Source organism: Triticum urartu, chromosome 6A (genome assembly GCF_056163025.1).
Source record: "Triticum urartu cultivar PI428250 chromosome 6A, HENAU_Tu73, whole genome shotgun sequence".
Lineage (NCBI taxonomy): Eukaryota > Viridiplantae > Streptophyta > Magnoliopsida > Poales > Poaceae > Triticum > Triticum urartu.
In genome coordinates this window covers 34,820,520-34,836,235 of record NC_141878.1, presented here as the reverse complement: position 1 = coordinate 34,836,235, position 15,716 = coordinate 34,820,520, and the positions used below count along the sequence as shown (strand labels likewise).

General features: G+C 44.9%; 1 long non-coding RNA gene across 1 annotated transcript; it reads right to left on the bottom strand.

Moving 5' to 3' along the window:
• Positions 1-13,970: 13,970 nt before the first annotated feature.
• Positions 13,971-14,669, bottom strand: LOC125514096 (uncharacterized). Its single transcript, XR_007286259.2, has 2 exons — positions 14,364-14,669; positions 13,971-14,283 (listed from the first exon to the last, which is right to left on the bottom strand). It is a non-coding gene; the product is annotated as an uncharacterized LOC125514096 (long non-coding RNA).
• Between the last annotated feature and the right edge of the window lie 1,047 nt (positions 14,670-15,716).

Sequence of the window (15,716 nt, the reverse complement as noted above, 5' to 3'; positions counted from 1 at the left end):
AGTCAAATTTCACCCTACCGCCAGAGGATGATCCGGAGAAGCCAGTTAAAGAGAAATTAATCAAGTCTTTTGCTCTTAAGAGGATGGCAGACCTATTGAGGAGGTGGAAGAAAGAGCTGAATAGGTTTGTTGATAAAAAAGAGACACCAGAATTCAAGGGCAGATATGAGAAGATCAGAGATCACTGGCCCGCATTTGTGGCTAACAAGACATCGGAAAAGAGTAAGAAGATGTCGGCGACAAACAAGAAAAATGCTGCGAAGAAGAAGCTTCACCATCGCACGGGGTCAGGTGGCTACCTCGTAGCCCAGCCTAAGTGGGCCAAGGCTGAGAATGATCTGGTTGAAAAAGGGATCGAACCAGAGACAATGAACTGGCCAGACCGTTGCCGGACTTGCTTCTTCGGGGCTGGCGGAACCTTGGACCCTGTAACAGGGAAGTGCATTTGGATGGACGAGCAACTTGACATACCCTTGAAGAAGCTTCGGTACTATATCGCTGCAGCGCAGAAAGGGACGTTCCTTCCAGACAGAGAGAACGACGAGCTCACAAAGGCCCTCGGAAATCCTGAGCACCCTGGACGGACACGAGGCACGCCAGGCTCCATTCTGTGGAAGGCTGGGTTTCCGGATGCAGGCGGTTACAAAAGCCACGAGAGGAGGAAAAAAGTGCAGCAGACCGAACTACAGGCGCTGCACGCAAGGGTACAAGCGATAGAGGAATGAGAAGCAAATCGCAGCAAACGACTTGCCGAAGCTTCCCCTGAAGCTACCCCGCCATCTCAGCGGAGAAGCAGCGTGGCTTCCACCGAGCTGCTTCAGCCGGAGCTTGTCTTGACGGCTCCTGCCAGCTATCCCGTGGATGCTATCATGGAGGCTCAAAATTGCCACCTTATGACGCAATGGATTAATATGAAGGTCAAGGCGGTGTTGGAAATATGCCCTAGAGGCAATAATAAATTGATTATTATTATATTTCCTTGTTCATGATAATCGTTTATTATCCATGCTGCAATTGTATTGATAGGAAACTCAGATACATGTGTGGATACATAGACAATACCATGTCCCTAGTAAGCCTCTAGTTGACTAGCTCGTTGATCAATAGATGGTTACGGTTTCCTGACCATGGACATTGGATGTCGTTGATAACGGGATCACATCATTAGGAGAATGATGTGATGGACAAGACCCAATCCTAAGCCTAGCACAAGATCATGTAGTTCGTATGCTAAAGCTTTTCTAATGTCAAGTATCATTTCCTTAGACCATGAGATTGTGCAACTCCCGGATACCGTAGGAGTGCTTTGGGTGTGCCAAACATCACAACGTAACTGGGTGACTATAAAGGTGCACTACAGGTATCTCCGAAAGTGTCTGTTGGGTTGGCGCGAATCGAGACTGGGATTTGTCACTCCGTGTGACGGAGAGGTATCTCTGGGCCCACTCGGTAGGACATCATCATAATGTGCACAATGTGACCAAGGAGTTGATCACGGGATGATGTGTTACGGAACGAGTAAAGAGACTTGCCGGTAACGAGATTGAACAAGGTATCGGGATACCAACGATCGAATCTCGGGAAAGTATCGTACCGATGGACAAAGGGAATTGCATACGGGATTGATTAAGTCCTTGACATCGTGGTTCATCCAATGAGATCATCATGGAACATGTGGGAGCCAACACGGGTATCCAGATCCCGCTGTTGGTTATTGACCGGAGAGTTATCTCGGTCATGTCTGCATGGTTCCCGAACCCGTAGGGTCTACACACTTAAGGTTCGGTGACGCTAGGGTTGTAGGGATATGTATATGCAGTAACCCGAATGTTGTTTGGAGTCCCGGATGAGATCCCGGACGTCACGAGGAGTTCCAGAATGGCCCGGAGGTAAAGATTTATATATGGGAAGTCTTGTTTTGGTCGCCGGAAAAGTTTCGCGCATTATCGGTATTGTACCGGGAGTGCCGAAAGGGGTCCGGGGGGTTCACCTGCCCCGGGGGGCCACATGGGCTGTAGGGGTGTGCGCCTTGGCCTATATGGGCCAAGGGCACCAGCCCCAAGAGGCCCATGCGCCAAGAGATAAGGGAAAGGAAGAGTCCTAAAAGGGGAAGGCACCTCCTAGGTGCCTTGGGGAGGATGGACTCCTCCCTGGCCGCACCCTTCCTTGGAGGAAGGGCCAAGGCTGCGCCCCCCTCTCCCTTGGCCCTATATATAGTGGGGGAAGGGAGGGCTGCCGAACCAATGTTCTGGCGCAGCCCTCCCCCTCTCCCAAGTCCTTCTCCTCTCCCGTGGTGCTTGGTGAAGCCCTGCAGGATTGCCACGCTCCTCCACCACCACCACGCCGTCGTGTTGCTGCTGGACGGAGTCTTCCTCAACCTCTCCCTCTCTCCTTTCTGGATCAAGGCATGGGAGACGTCACCGGGCTGTACGTGTGTTGAACACGGAGGTGCCGTCCGTTCGGCACTAGGATCTTCGGTGATTTGGATCACGACGAGTACGACTCCATCAACCCCCTTCACTTGAACGCTTCTGCTTAGCGATCTACAAGGGTATGTAGATGCACTCTCCTTCCCCTCGTTGCTGGTTTCTCCATACATAGATCTTGGTGACACGTAGGAAAATTTTAAATTTCTGCTACGTTACCCAACAGTGGCATCATGAGCTAGGTCATTGCGTAGATTGTATGCACGAGTAGAACACAAAGCAGTTGTGGGCGTTGATTTTGTCAATTTACTTGCCGTTACTAGTCTTATCTTGATTCGACGGCATCGTGGGATGAAGCGGCCCGGACCGACCTTACACGTACTCTTACGTGAGGCTGGTTCCACCGACTGACATGCACTAGTTGCATAAGGTGGCTAGCGGGTGTCTGTCTCTCCCACTTTAGTCGGATCGGATTCGATGAAAAGGGACCTTATGAAGGGTAAATAGCAATTGGCATATCATGTTGTGGTTTTTGCGTAGGTAAGAAACGTTCTTGCTAGTTGGTGAAACCACTAGTTTCAAGAAGGACAAGGGCAAAAAGGGATACTTCGTGAAACGGCAATTCAGCTGCTGCTCTAGTGAAGAAACCCAAGGTTGAACCCAAGCCCGAGACTAAGTGCTTCTGTAATAAAAGGAACAACCACTGGAGCAGAATTACCCTAGATACTTGGTAGATGAGAAGGCTGGCAAAGTCGATAGAAGTATATTGGATATACATTGTGTTAATGTGTACTTTACTAATACTCCCAGTAGCACCATGGTATTAGATACCGGTTCGGTTGCTAAGTGTTAGTAAACTCGAAATAAAAGGCTGCGGAGTAAACGGAGACTAGCTAAAGGTGAGCTGGCAACATGTGTTGGAAGTTTTTCCAAGCTTGATGTGATCAAGCATCGCACGCTCCCTCTACCATCGAGATTGGTGTTTGCATTGAGCATAGACATGATTGGATTATGTCTATCGCAATACGGTTATTCATTTAAGGAGAATAATGGTTACTCTGTTTATTTGAATAATACCTTCAATAGTCTTGCACCTAAAATGAATGGTTTATTAAATCTCGATCGTAGTGATACACATGTTCATGCCAAAAGATATAAGATAGTAATGATAGTACCACCTACTTGTGGCACTGCCACGTAAGTCATATCAGTATAAAACGCATGAAGAAGCTCCATGTTGATGGATCTTTGGGCTCACTCGTTTTGAAAAGTTTGAGACATGCGAACCATGTCCATGGGTGTATATGCATGAAGAAACTCCATGCAAATGGACCGTTTGGACTCACTTGATTTTGAATCACTTGAGACATGCGAATCATACCACATGGGCAAGATGACTGAAAGCCTCGTTTTCAGTAAAATGGAACTAGAAAGCAACTTGTTGGAAGTAATACATTTTGATGTATGCAGTCCAATGAGTGCTGAGGCGTGTAGTGGATATCGCTATGTTCTTACTTCACAGATGATTTGAGTAGATGTTGAGTATATTTACTTGATGAATCACGAGTCTGAATTATTGAAAGGTTCAAGTAATTTCAGGGTGAAGTTAAAAGATCGTCGTGACAAGAGGATAAAGTATCTATGATATGATCATAGAGATGAATATCTTAATTACGAGTTTGGCACAGAATTAAGACATTGTGGAAATTGTTTCACAACTAATACAACCTAGAACACCATAGTGTGATGGTGTGTCCGAACATCATAACTGCACCCTATTGGATATGATGCATACCATGATGTCTCTTATCAAATTACCATGATAGTTTATGGGTTAGGCATTAGAGACAACCACATTCACTTTAAATAGGGCACCACGTAATTCCGATGAGATGACACCGTATGAACTATGGTTTAGAGAAACCTAAGCTGTCATTCCTTAAAAGTTTGGGGCTGCGACGCCTATGTGAAAAAGTTTCAGGCTAATAAGCTCGAACCCAAAGCGGATAAATGCATCTTCATAGGACACCCAAAACAGTTGGGTATACCTCCTGTCTCAGATCCGAAAGCAATAAGGGATTGTTTCTAGAATCGGGTCCTTTCTCGAGGAAAAGTTTCTCTCGAAAGAATTGAGTGGGAGGATGGTGGAGACTTGATGAGGTTATTGAACTGTCTCTTCAACTAGTGTGTGGCAGGGCACAGGGAGTTGTTCCTGTGGCACCTACACCAATTGAAGTGGAAGCTTATGATAGTGATCATGAAACTTCAGATCAAGTCACTACCAAACCTCGTGGGATGACAAGGATGCGCACTACTTCAGAGTGGTACGTAATCCTGTCTTGGAAGTCATGTTGCTAGACAACAATGAACCTACGAGCTATGGAGAAGCGATGGTGGGCCTGGATTCCAAAATGGCTCGAGGCCATATAATCCGAGAGAGGATCCCTATATGAAAACAAAGTGTAGACTTTGGAAGAACTACTTGATGGTCGTAAGGCTGTTAGGTACATATGGATTTTAAAAGGAAGACAGACAATGATGGTAAGTATCACCATTAAGAAAGCTCGACTTGTCGTTAAGATGTTTTCCGACAAGTTCAAGAAGTTGACTACGATGAGACTTTCTCACTCGTAGCGATGCTAAGAGTCTGTTGGAATTATATTAGCGATTACTGCATTATTTATGAAATCTTGCAGATAGGATGTCAAAACATTGTTTCCTTGACGATTTTCTTGAGGAAAGGTTGTATGTGATACAACCGGAAGGTTTTGTCAATCCTTAAAATGCTAATAAGTATACAAAGCACCAGCAATCCTTCTAAGGACTGGAGTAAGCATCTCGGAGTTGGAATATATGCTTTGATGAGATGATCAAAGTTTTTGGGTGTATACAAAGTTTATGAGAAACTTGTATTTCCAAAGAAGTGAGTGGGAGCACTATAGAATTTCTGATGAATATATGTTGTTGATCAGAAATGATGTAGAATTTCTGGAAAGCATGCAGAGTTATTTGAAAAGTGTTTTTCAATGGAAAGCCTGGATTAAGCTACTTGAACATTGAGCATCAAGATCTATAAGGATAGATCAAAACGCTTAATGGTACTTTCAAATGAGCACATACCTTGACATGATCTTGAAGGTGTTCAAGATGGATCAGTCAAAGTAGGAGTTCTTGCCTGAGTTGTAAGGTATGAAGTTAAGACTTAAAGCTCGACCATGGCAGAATAAAGAGGAAGGACGAATGTCGTCCCCTATGCTTTTGTCATAGGCTCTCTACAGTATGCTATGCTGTGTGCCGCACCTGAAGTGTGCCTTGCCATGAGTCAGTCAAGGGGTACAAGAGTGATCCAAGAATGGATCACAGGACAATAGTCAAAATTATCCTTAGTAACTAGTGGACTAAGGAATTTTCTCGATTATGGAGGTGGTAAAAGAGTTCCTCGTAAAGGGTTACGCCGATGCAAGCTTAACACCTATCCGGATAGCTCTGAGTAGAGATACCGGATACGTATAATGGAGCAACAATTTAGAAAGCTCCAAGTAGAACAGTTATTTGAAATGGCTCCAAATATAGCGTAGTAGTTGCATCTACAAGATGACATAGAAATTTGCGAAGTACATACGGATCTGAATGTTGCAGACCCGTCGAATGAAACCTCTCTCACAAGCATAACATGATCAAACCCAGAACTCTTTGGGTGTTAGTCACATGGGGATGTGACCTTGAGTGTTAATCACATATCGATGTGAACTGGATTATTGACTCTAGTGCAAGTGGGAGACTGTTGGAAATATGCCCTAGAGGCAATAATAAATTGATTATTATTATATTTCCTTGTTCATGATAATCGTTTATTATCCATGCTACAATTGTATTGATAGGAAACTCAGATACATGTGTGGATACATAGACAACACCATGTCCCTAGTAAGCCTCTAGTTGACTAGCTCGTTGATCAATAGATGGTTACGGTTTCCTGACCATGGACATTGGATGTCGTTGATAACGGGATCACATCATTAGGAGAATGATGTGATGGACAAGACCCAATCCTAAGCCTAGCACAAGATCATGTAGTTCGTATGCTAAAGCTTTTCTAATGTCAAGTATCATTTCCTTAGACCATGAGATTGTGCAACTCCCGGATACCGTAGGAGTGCTTTGGGTGTGCCAAACGTCACAACGTAACTGGGTGACTATAAACGTGCACTACGGGTATCTCCGAAAGTGTCTGTTGGGTTGGCGCGAATCGAGACTGGGATTTGTCACTCCGTGTGACGGAGAGGTATCTCTGGGCCACTCGGTAGGACATCATCATAATGTGCACAATGTGACCAAGGAGTTGATCACGGGATGATGTGTTACGGAACGAGTAAAGAGACTTGCCGGTAACGAGATTGAACAAGGTATCGGGATACCGACGATCGAATCTCGGGCAAGTATCGTACCGATGGACAAAGGGAATTGCATACGGGATTGATTAAGTCCCTGACATCATGGTTCATCCAATGAGATCATCGTGGAACATGTGGGAGCCAACATGGGTATCCAGATCCTGCTGTTGGTTATTGACGGGAGAGTTATCTCGGTCATGTCTGCATGGTTCCCGAACCCGTAGGGTCTACACACTTAAGGTTCGGTGACGCTAGGGTTGTAGGGATATGTATATGCAGTAACCCGAATGTTGTTCGGAGTCTCGGATGAGATCCCGGACGTCACGAGGAGTTCCGGAATGGTCCGGAGGTAAAGATTTATATATGGGAAGTCTTGTTTTGGTCGCCGGAAAAGTTTCGCGCATTATCGGTATTGTACCGGGAGTGCCGAAAGGGGTCCGGGGGGTCCACCAAGGGGGTCCACCTGCCCCGGGGGGGCACATGGGCTGTAGGGGTGTGCGCCTTGGCCTATATGGGCCAAGGGCACCAGCCCCAAGAGGCCCATGCGCCAAGAGATAAGGGAAAGGAAGAGTCCTAAAAGGGGAAGGCACCTCCTAGGTGCCTTGGGGAGGATGGACTCCTCCCTGGCCGCACCCTTCCTTGGAGGAAGGGCCAAGGCTGCGCCCCCCTCTCCCTTGGCCCTATATATAGTGGGGGAAGGGAGGGCTGCCGAACCAATGTTCTGGCGCAGCCCTCCCCCTCTCCCAAGTCCTTCTCCTCTCCCGTGGTGCTTGGAGAAGCCCTGCAGGATTGCCACGCTCCTCCACCACCACCACGCCGTCGTGCTGCTGCTGGACGGAGTCTTCCTCAACCTCTCCCTCTCTCCTTGCTGGATCAAGGCATGGGAGACGTCACCGGGCTGTACGTGTGTTGAACACAGAGGTGCCGTCCGTTCGGCACTAGGATCTTCGGTGATTTGGATCACGACGAGTACGACTCCATCAACCCTGTTCACTTGAACGCTTCTGCTAAGCGATCTACAAGGGTATGTAGATGCACTCTCCTTCCCCTCGTTGCTGGTTTCTCCATAGATAGATCTTGGTGACACGTAGGAAAATTTTGAATTTCTGCTACGTTACCCAACAGGCGGCTGTTGGCTCTATTTTTCCTAATGAACCCGGCGCAACTTTTCACTGCCGGCCGATTCCAGAAGGATATGCTAAGGTGATGGTGGATGAAATAACGGAGGGATTTGAGGACCTCCCGCTTGACCACCCTACCGGAGAAGGGGAGACTCGGCTGGGTTCTTCTCTGAAGACTCCATGCCTATGGCGGAAGGAGCTCATCAACCTTCGGAACTGGACGCCTCCGCCTCCTCCTCCTCCTCCGGCGAGTCAGGGCACTCCGCCTCCTCCACCGCCTCCTCCTCCGGCGAGTGACGATCAGGGCTCTCGGCCGGCTCCTTCTCCGGCGTGTGGCGGCACTCCGCCTCCTTCTCCGCCTGCGCCGACGCGCCCGAGCAGCCAGCCTCCTCCTTCTCCGCCTCGTCAGCAAGGGCGGAAGAGACCCGCCGCCGCTCCGGCAGCTGCTCCGGCGCGTCGTAGTCCTTCTCCTCTGCCTCGTAAGCAAGTAAAGGAGACAGCCGCTCCGTCTATTCGTCCGGCGTCTAGCAGTACAGCCAGAGCCGGGAGGACATACAGATTCGGTCCTTCTCTGAAGACTCCAGAGAAGTTACCATACGAGAGGACCCCGGAGGAGAACGCGAAGATCGCGCGAATCGAAGTGGATGACTGGTTTCAAGGGTTGAAAGCAAAGAGACATCCACCTCCGGAGGAGAAGGTAGATCCGGTGAAAGTGAAGCGCACTCTGGCTGCCCTGGCAAAACCACCCAAGTCTCCGCCGAAAGGCAACTATGAGCGCATTATTGCAAAGACATGGGCCGAAGCGGAGCGGCCGGGAAGTACAGTCAGTGATCAAAGGCTGAAAGAACGACGAGCAGCTGGGAAACAAATTGCCCAGCTCGGCGGACAAGCGAAGCAATCGTGCCCTCCGCTCAAGGTGCCTAGCGACATCGTCGATCCGAGGATGGTGCCCGGTTATAGCAATCTTGACGATTACCTGCCCGACGATGTACATTATGATCCCATGGACGTGTAGATCCACAGATACGAGTACGGGAAGCCTCTCGTTAAAGATGAAAAATCTCTATCAATGATGATGCGAAAATTGCATGATTGGTACTTGAAAATCTGCAGAGAGTCTGGGGGAGGAGTACTTTGTATGCAAGTGTTAAACCGGAGCATGACCTCGTTGGAATTGAACTGTTGCCTATTCCATTTGAGGAGTTCTATCAGTTTTTCAATCAATTGGCCCTCGATAAAACAACGGTCACCTGCTACTGTCTGTAAGTACTACTACTTCTGTCATTAAGTCTCTCTATATAGCTCAGCTCTTTCATTGCATGTACTTATAATTATCCTCACTATATTATGCAGATTGAAGATCGCCGAATTGAAGAAAAGACAAATCGGTGATATTGGGTTCGTTAACACATATCTCATAGATGCAACTGAGGTTGAAAAAAGGCCCGAAGATACGGAGGCCAACTTGCTACGATCATTCAAAAGAAATGAACACAAAGATATAATACTCTTTCCTTACAACTTGAAGTGAGTGTTACTGTCTTGTGCATATTCAGTTTCCCTTATAAATTAGTCCAGGTTATAGTAATGTAATTGATGAGTTATGCATGCGTGCGCAGTTACCACTATATTCTCCTAGAGATTATTCTTGAGCAGGGAGTATAATTGTCTTGGACTCTAGACGAAAAGATCCCCAGGAGTATGCGGACATGACTGAAATCCTCCAGAAGTAAGTTAAATCGATCATTATCCACCATATCAGCTACTTTGTTCATTTCCTGATATCAAGTAATTGTTTTCTTTGTCCGGCAGGGTTTGGAGAAAATTCACCAGAAAAGCTCCGGGACTGCCGAAGGAGCTGAAATTTAGACACCCGAAAGTAAGTACTATAGTAGCATGTTCCGCGCATCTCCTAGTGATTCAAGCGCTAGTTTCATCAATACCATTTGGCATTCTTGCTTATCAGTTTGATTGACCTCTATTTCTTGTAAAGTGGTTGTGGCAGGAACAAGGGAATGATTTCTGTGGATACTACGTCTGCGAGTCCATCCGTCACACGACCTGTGAGCGGGGCGGGTACTCTGACGAACAATATGAAGTGCGTAAATAACAATATTCACAATTTTATTTTATTACCATCATTTGTGTTGAGTTTCATTCATTCATATATATATGTATTGACCCCCTTCTTCAAATTAGATGTTTCGGATGCGGAATGAACTCCTAGCACCAGATCGCATGTGAGCAATTCAAGAGGAATTGACGGCATTCTTTCTTGACCACGTGATCGCTGAAGACGGAGAATACTATGTGGACCATGCGCCATAATTTAGGAGATTATATTTGTAAGAGATAATTATTGTATATATGTAGCCGGTAGTGTCAGACGATAGATATACGAGAACTTGTTGTTCGACCAATCTCTCGGAGAAGGAGAGGTGGTTGATATCACTTCTCTCTGTATGCATATATGTTCATGACGATCTTCTGTTTCCTTCGTTTGCTTACTAGCTAGCTAGCATGTCTAGTCCTCTCTATACGTATGTATAGTACGTAGCGTCGACCAAGCACGGACATAAGAGAGGACACTTCTCTCTATTAATTAGCTATCTAACACAATATATGAAATACCTAAATTAACCCCCCAAAACTCCTTTCAAAAAAAAAACAAAAACTCCAGCCACAGAAATGCTGACGCGTGGAGGCCTATTGGTCCCGGTTGGTGCCACCAACCGGGACCAAAGGCCCTCCTGCCTGGGCTCAGCGCGCAGGCCACGTGGAGGCCCATCTGTCCTGGTTCTGGTTAGAACCGGGACTAAAGGGTCAGGGCATTAGTAACGACCCTTTAGTCTCGGTTCTGGAACCGGGACAAAAGGCCCTTACGAACCGGGACAAAAGGCCCGTTTTCTACTAGTGGAGAGCTGACCGGAAAGATGAACCTTCAACCATCTGGGTGGACTAAAAGGTTCGTTCCTCGTTTGCAGATTTTGTTTTGTTTTGTGAGACATTATATGAAATTGTGGTATGCTTGTCTGATTAATTGGACAGTGCAGCCATTTAGGATGAGTACATCCGCATGCGCATGGTACCCTGTGAGGTTGTTTTCTTTCGTTTCACATATGAGATATCTAGTACTCTGTGAGTAGTTGGTAAAACGAATAGCGGGCTAACATGCCATGTGGCCTCTTGTCACAAATTTCGTCAGTTAAGCCATTTGCTGACTAGTACAGACACATGATGCTGGTGACGTTGTGAATTCTGATATAAATATGATGTACTGATTATGTAGGCAACAACAACAACAAAGCCTTTGCTGATTATGTAGGCAATCAAATAAAATTCTGATGACTGTTTGCACAGATGGCAGTAAATTGATGTTGCACAGCCGAGTATATGAATTTCAGAAAACAGATCAGTATAACTGTAAAAATGCCTACTAGATTAAAATACTAATGTTACAAAAAGTGCAGTACAATACAGAGTTTAGATTTTAAATAAAGGAATTTAGAATGTACATGCAAAGAGCAAGTATTTCAGGATAGGATAGGAGCGGTGGCACCGAGCAGGACCCCTTGCTCGTCATGTGTTACTGCTTTTGAGGGGTATTGCTGCGAACCCCATAGATAATGTCATTGTTTCATCACTGGGTACAAGTTTCGACTCACTGGGAGAGGCCTACGAATTCTACAACATGTATTCTCGGGAGGAAAGGATTTGGAATAAGATATAGGAAGACCAGGCTGAATGTTCAAAGAACGAAATGTATGCAAGAAATTGTTTGTGGCTGTTCTGTAAGTTAAGGAGTAGTTCCAATACAGTCGTGCTTGGGTTTATTTATTTGAGTAGTTGTAGAAAAATCTGATGTTTTGCAGCACCGGTGCAGGGTGAAGCTGGGGTATAGAACACGAGGTCTTGTCGGTGCAAGTGTCCTGCGCTTTTAAGACTGCTTGGTTGGTACATCACCGAACATAGAGAGCCTCACAACCACTTGTTGTCCCCCAATTTTGGTGAGACAATACACTGGGCATCGCACAATTATATTGAAGCAGCCAAGGCAGAACAATGTGAACCTTGCAAACGTGTACATCATTATAGGGAGCTTTTTTGGATCAATGGATAAGGTACCAAGTCCAAGCAGATACAGACGGCAGAATTAAAACTTAATGTGGGTGAACGGAAGCAGCATACTACAGTATAATTTTTTCCAAGGATCTAGCAACATTCGGCAAAACCTGTCATACAAATCTGTATGACACGCCATTTGGGCTTTTTAGGGGTTAACAACCATTTTTAGAGCATGATCCTAGCTGGTGTGTTGGTGTGAGATTGAGATTGTAGAAAATTTGAGTGGGTTTCCTTTGAATTTTTGTGAATAATGGGAGGTGTGGCTCCGAGGACAATCCTGAGAGGTGCATCCCGTATTCTTGCCTTTCATAAATTAGACATTTGGGAATATGAATAATCAACCATGCCTTGCTCTGCGCTTGCAGATCAGAATCGGGCGATGGAGCTGGCCATTAAGAGTATCATGCTAAACACAACATATCGCCGGTTTAAGTGGCATATGCCGAAGAAAGCGAAGGAGACACTAGGGGCATTGTACACACGAGTGAATTCAGAAGAAGTTGCACAAAAGCTGTGAACCACATGCGCAGATGAATTCGAGGAAGGGTGATGTCTGCTGCTGGAGAAATACAAATGACTCAGCTGTTTGAGATTAGGCATACAGAACATTCTTACACATGCGGGAAGAGGGAAGAACAAGAGAACAAACAGAGAGGGAAATCGAATGGAGACAGAGAAGAAACATGTTCAGCCGAGCATTTGGCCCTGTGAGACGAGAGCCTCACAATCTCAGAACATTGTCTTGCCACAGTCAAAGGGGGGATTGAGATGCTGTTAAAAACTTTGTGATTTTTGGCGAGCCAAATCATCCAAAGGATAGCAACAGCCACCATTTCACACTATCTCTGCCTCCTTTCTCAAAACTGCCTCTGAATGTTGGAGAATAGTCACCCAGATCTTCAGCTTCAGCAGTCTGGATGCCAAGAATATTTAGAATGTTTGACACGGATCTGACCTTAGCCCGATTCTTGATTAACAACCATACACCTCCTCTTCTACAACGAGCGTTGAAATATTTGGTCTCAAGGCATGGGATAACAGGGTTGGAAATTGGAAACAAAGAGGGCAATTGATCGTCCATATACTTTTCCAGAAGGAAGTGGATTCGCCATTACCAACCTGTACACAGGTGACCTCCCTGTACCCTTGTATGAGACCACTGATATGAGACCAAGTTTTAGTTGCACACATAATTTTGTCCGCCCACATCCTTCCCACTGAAATAAGCAGCCATAACCCATCTTGACACATTTATTCTGTCCAATTGCAGTGTCCCCTCATGGAATTGCTCAAAGAAAGCCATAATGTCGTTTCTCATATAACCTGCCAAAAGTCTTGATAGAAAGCAGAAGAAAAAACATTCGGTCCGGGCTCTAATCACTTGGAATTCCCTTGATCGCTGCCAAGATTTCTTGTGGCGTGAAAGGTACCGTAAAACTGGACAGATGAAACCGAAGGGTGTACAGCTTCTCCAGTCAATGTCCGATGATGAGGTCGCCTGACTTCCCATAAGATCTCTGTAAAAAGCAGTCAAAATATTTTGTTTCGCAACAGGAGAGTAATTCAGCACACCATCCACCTCAACAGATTTTATATTGTTTTTTCTCAGATGGGTTGAAGCTCTAGAATGTTATAATCTTGCATCTTCATCTCCCACCAATTATTTGAATGGATATTGTCCTACGTTTTCGGTTTAACCATGTTCCTGAAAAAGGATTCAAGCATGGCTAACTGTCGATCCTCCTCAATCTAGTCCAGAAGGTTCAGCCTAAATTTGCAGCATTCAAGGTAGGCTTTGTCAGGTTTCAAGCTCTTTTCCACTTGGATAAAATACTTCTCATTTTTTTTTAATTTGGCAGCAACCACCGCTTATGCATCAGATTGGTTGACCTGAGAGTCCCAAGTAGCAGCAATCAAAATTTTAAAAATTACATAACAATTAAAACGAGATGATTACAACGACCACATGACACATAACCATGGTTGCCACAAAAGGGACAGTGGGGAAATACCAAAATACAGACCATCCATTACTTGCTTTTTTAATACTACTACATGATGGATAACTAACCAGGACACTAATGAGTACACATACTAATAGATATCCATCTGTGGGGTCAACATGAATACACAGGACACGGGACATCGGCCGCCAGCTAGAAGATTCATGAACACGGCGGTGTACACCTCGGTGGATCTGAATCCACACAGGCCAGCCTGGGGTGCAAGACCGGTGGGCGAGGTGAGACTGGGAACCGAGATTGAACTAAAAAAATTCTGGGTGAGTGGGATCTTACATCTTTCCTGACGCACCTGTAGAACAGGGAGCCCAGGATAGCTCCGCCGCTGGAAATCCAGCTTATAACCTTGCCGCCCCAATCGGGACAAGGCATCAGAGGCAGTACGTCGCCGGCGGCAGAGGACGATGAGGAGTCAGTCATGAGGTGAATCTAACTGGTGGCACTGGGAATTGATCGTGAAAGGGGAACAGATGTGGGCGGCGGCGTCCGTTGGTGCTAGATGAAGCGGAGCCGTGGCCCAGATCGTAAGTGCCCGTCAGTGCGGGCGGACCTTTAACGGGGGCCTGTCACATTTATGAGCCGACAATGGTGGGCCTGTGTGCAGCGAATATGGGGAATACGGAGCCCTATACAGCGTCATATACAATGGGTGGTGCGAATCTAAGAAAAAGAGCACATATGAGCTCGAGCTCAGATATGCACTTTCGACAAGGGTTGTAATGCGCATCCAATAGGAGTATGAGGCAAAAGGGCAACTATACTGGGCCAACCCATTGACAGACACCGAAGAAGCAACGAACAAGCTGTCGTTTAAAAATTGCAATTGTTTTCTAAACTTCTTTTTGGAAAACACCAAAATATTTAAGTTTGTGATCATTTTTGAAAAATCAGAATAATTTTTGAAAATTTTAAAAAATCTAGAAAATAAAAAACAATGAATATCAAACATTTCTTAGAAATGGTAAACAATTTTGGAAGTTTCAACATTTTTTTATACCTAGGCCAACACAGTGTAGGAGCTAGCATTGCCTGTTTTGTTCCTTTTTATACCGTTCCATTTTTCCTTTTTAACAAAACTTAAAAGATGTTCAATAATTGAGAAAGATTCATGGGTTTCAAAAAAAGTTGTGGATTTTAAAAAAACCTTGGATTCAGAAATTGTTTGTGAAATTGAAAAAAATGTTCATGAACTGAAAAATTCTTGTGATTTCAATAAATGATTGTGAATACAAAAAAAATTCACATATTTGAAAAATATTGGAAAAAAATTGCGTATTACAAAAATGTTCGCTACTTTTAAAAACATTGTCTGTGAATCCAAAAAAAATGTTCATGAAATTCAAAAAATATCTGTATATTTAAATATGTTTACTGAGTTGAAAAACTATTCACGAATTCAAAAGATGTTCGTGAATTTGAGAAAATAATAACAAATTTGAAAAAAAAATGTTCATAAAATCAGAAAAATGTTCACAAATTCCAAGAATATTCTCAAATTCTAATATGTTTGTGAAATTAAAGTAATATTCCCTAATTAGAAAATGGAAAACAAGGAAATTTGAAATTAAAAAAGAAAGAAAAAGTATAAAGAAAACACAAGAAAAAGAACTCACTTTCCCAAAACTGGAA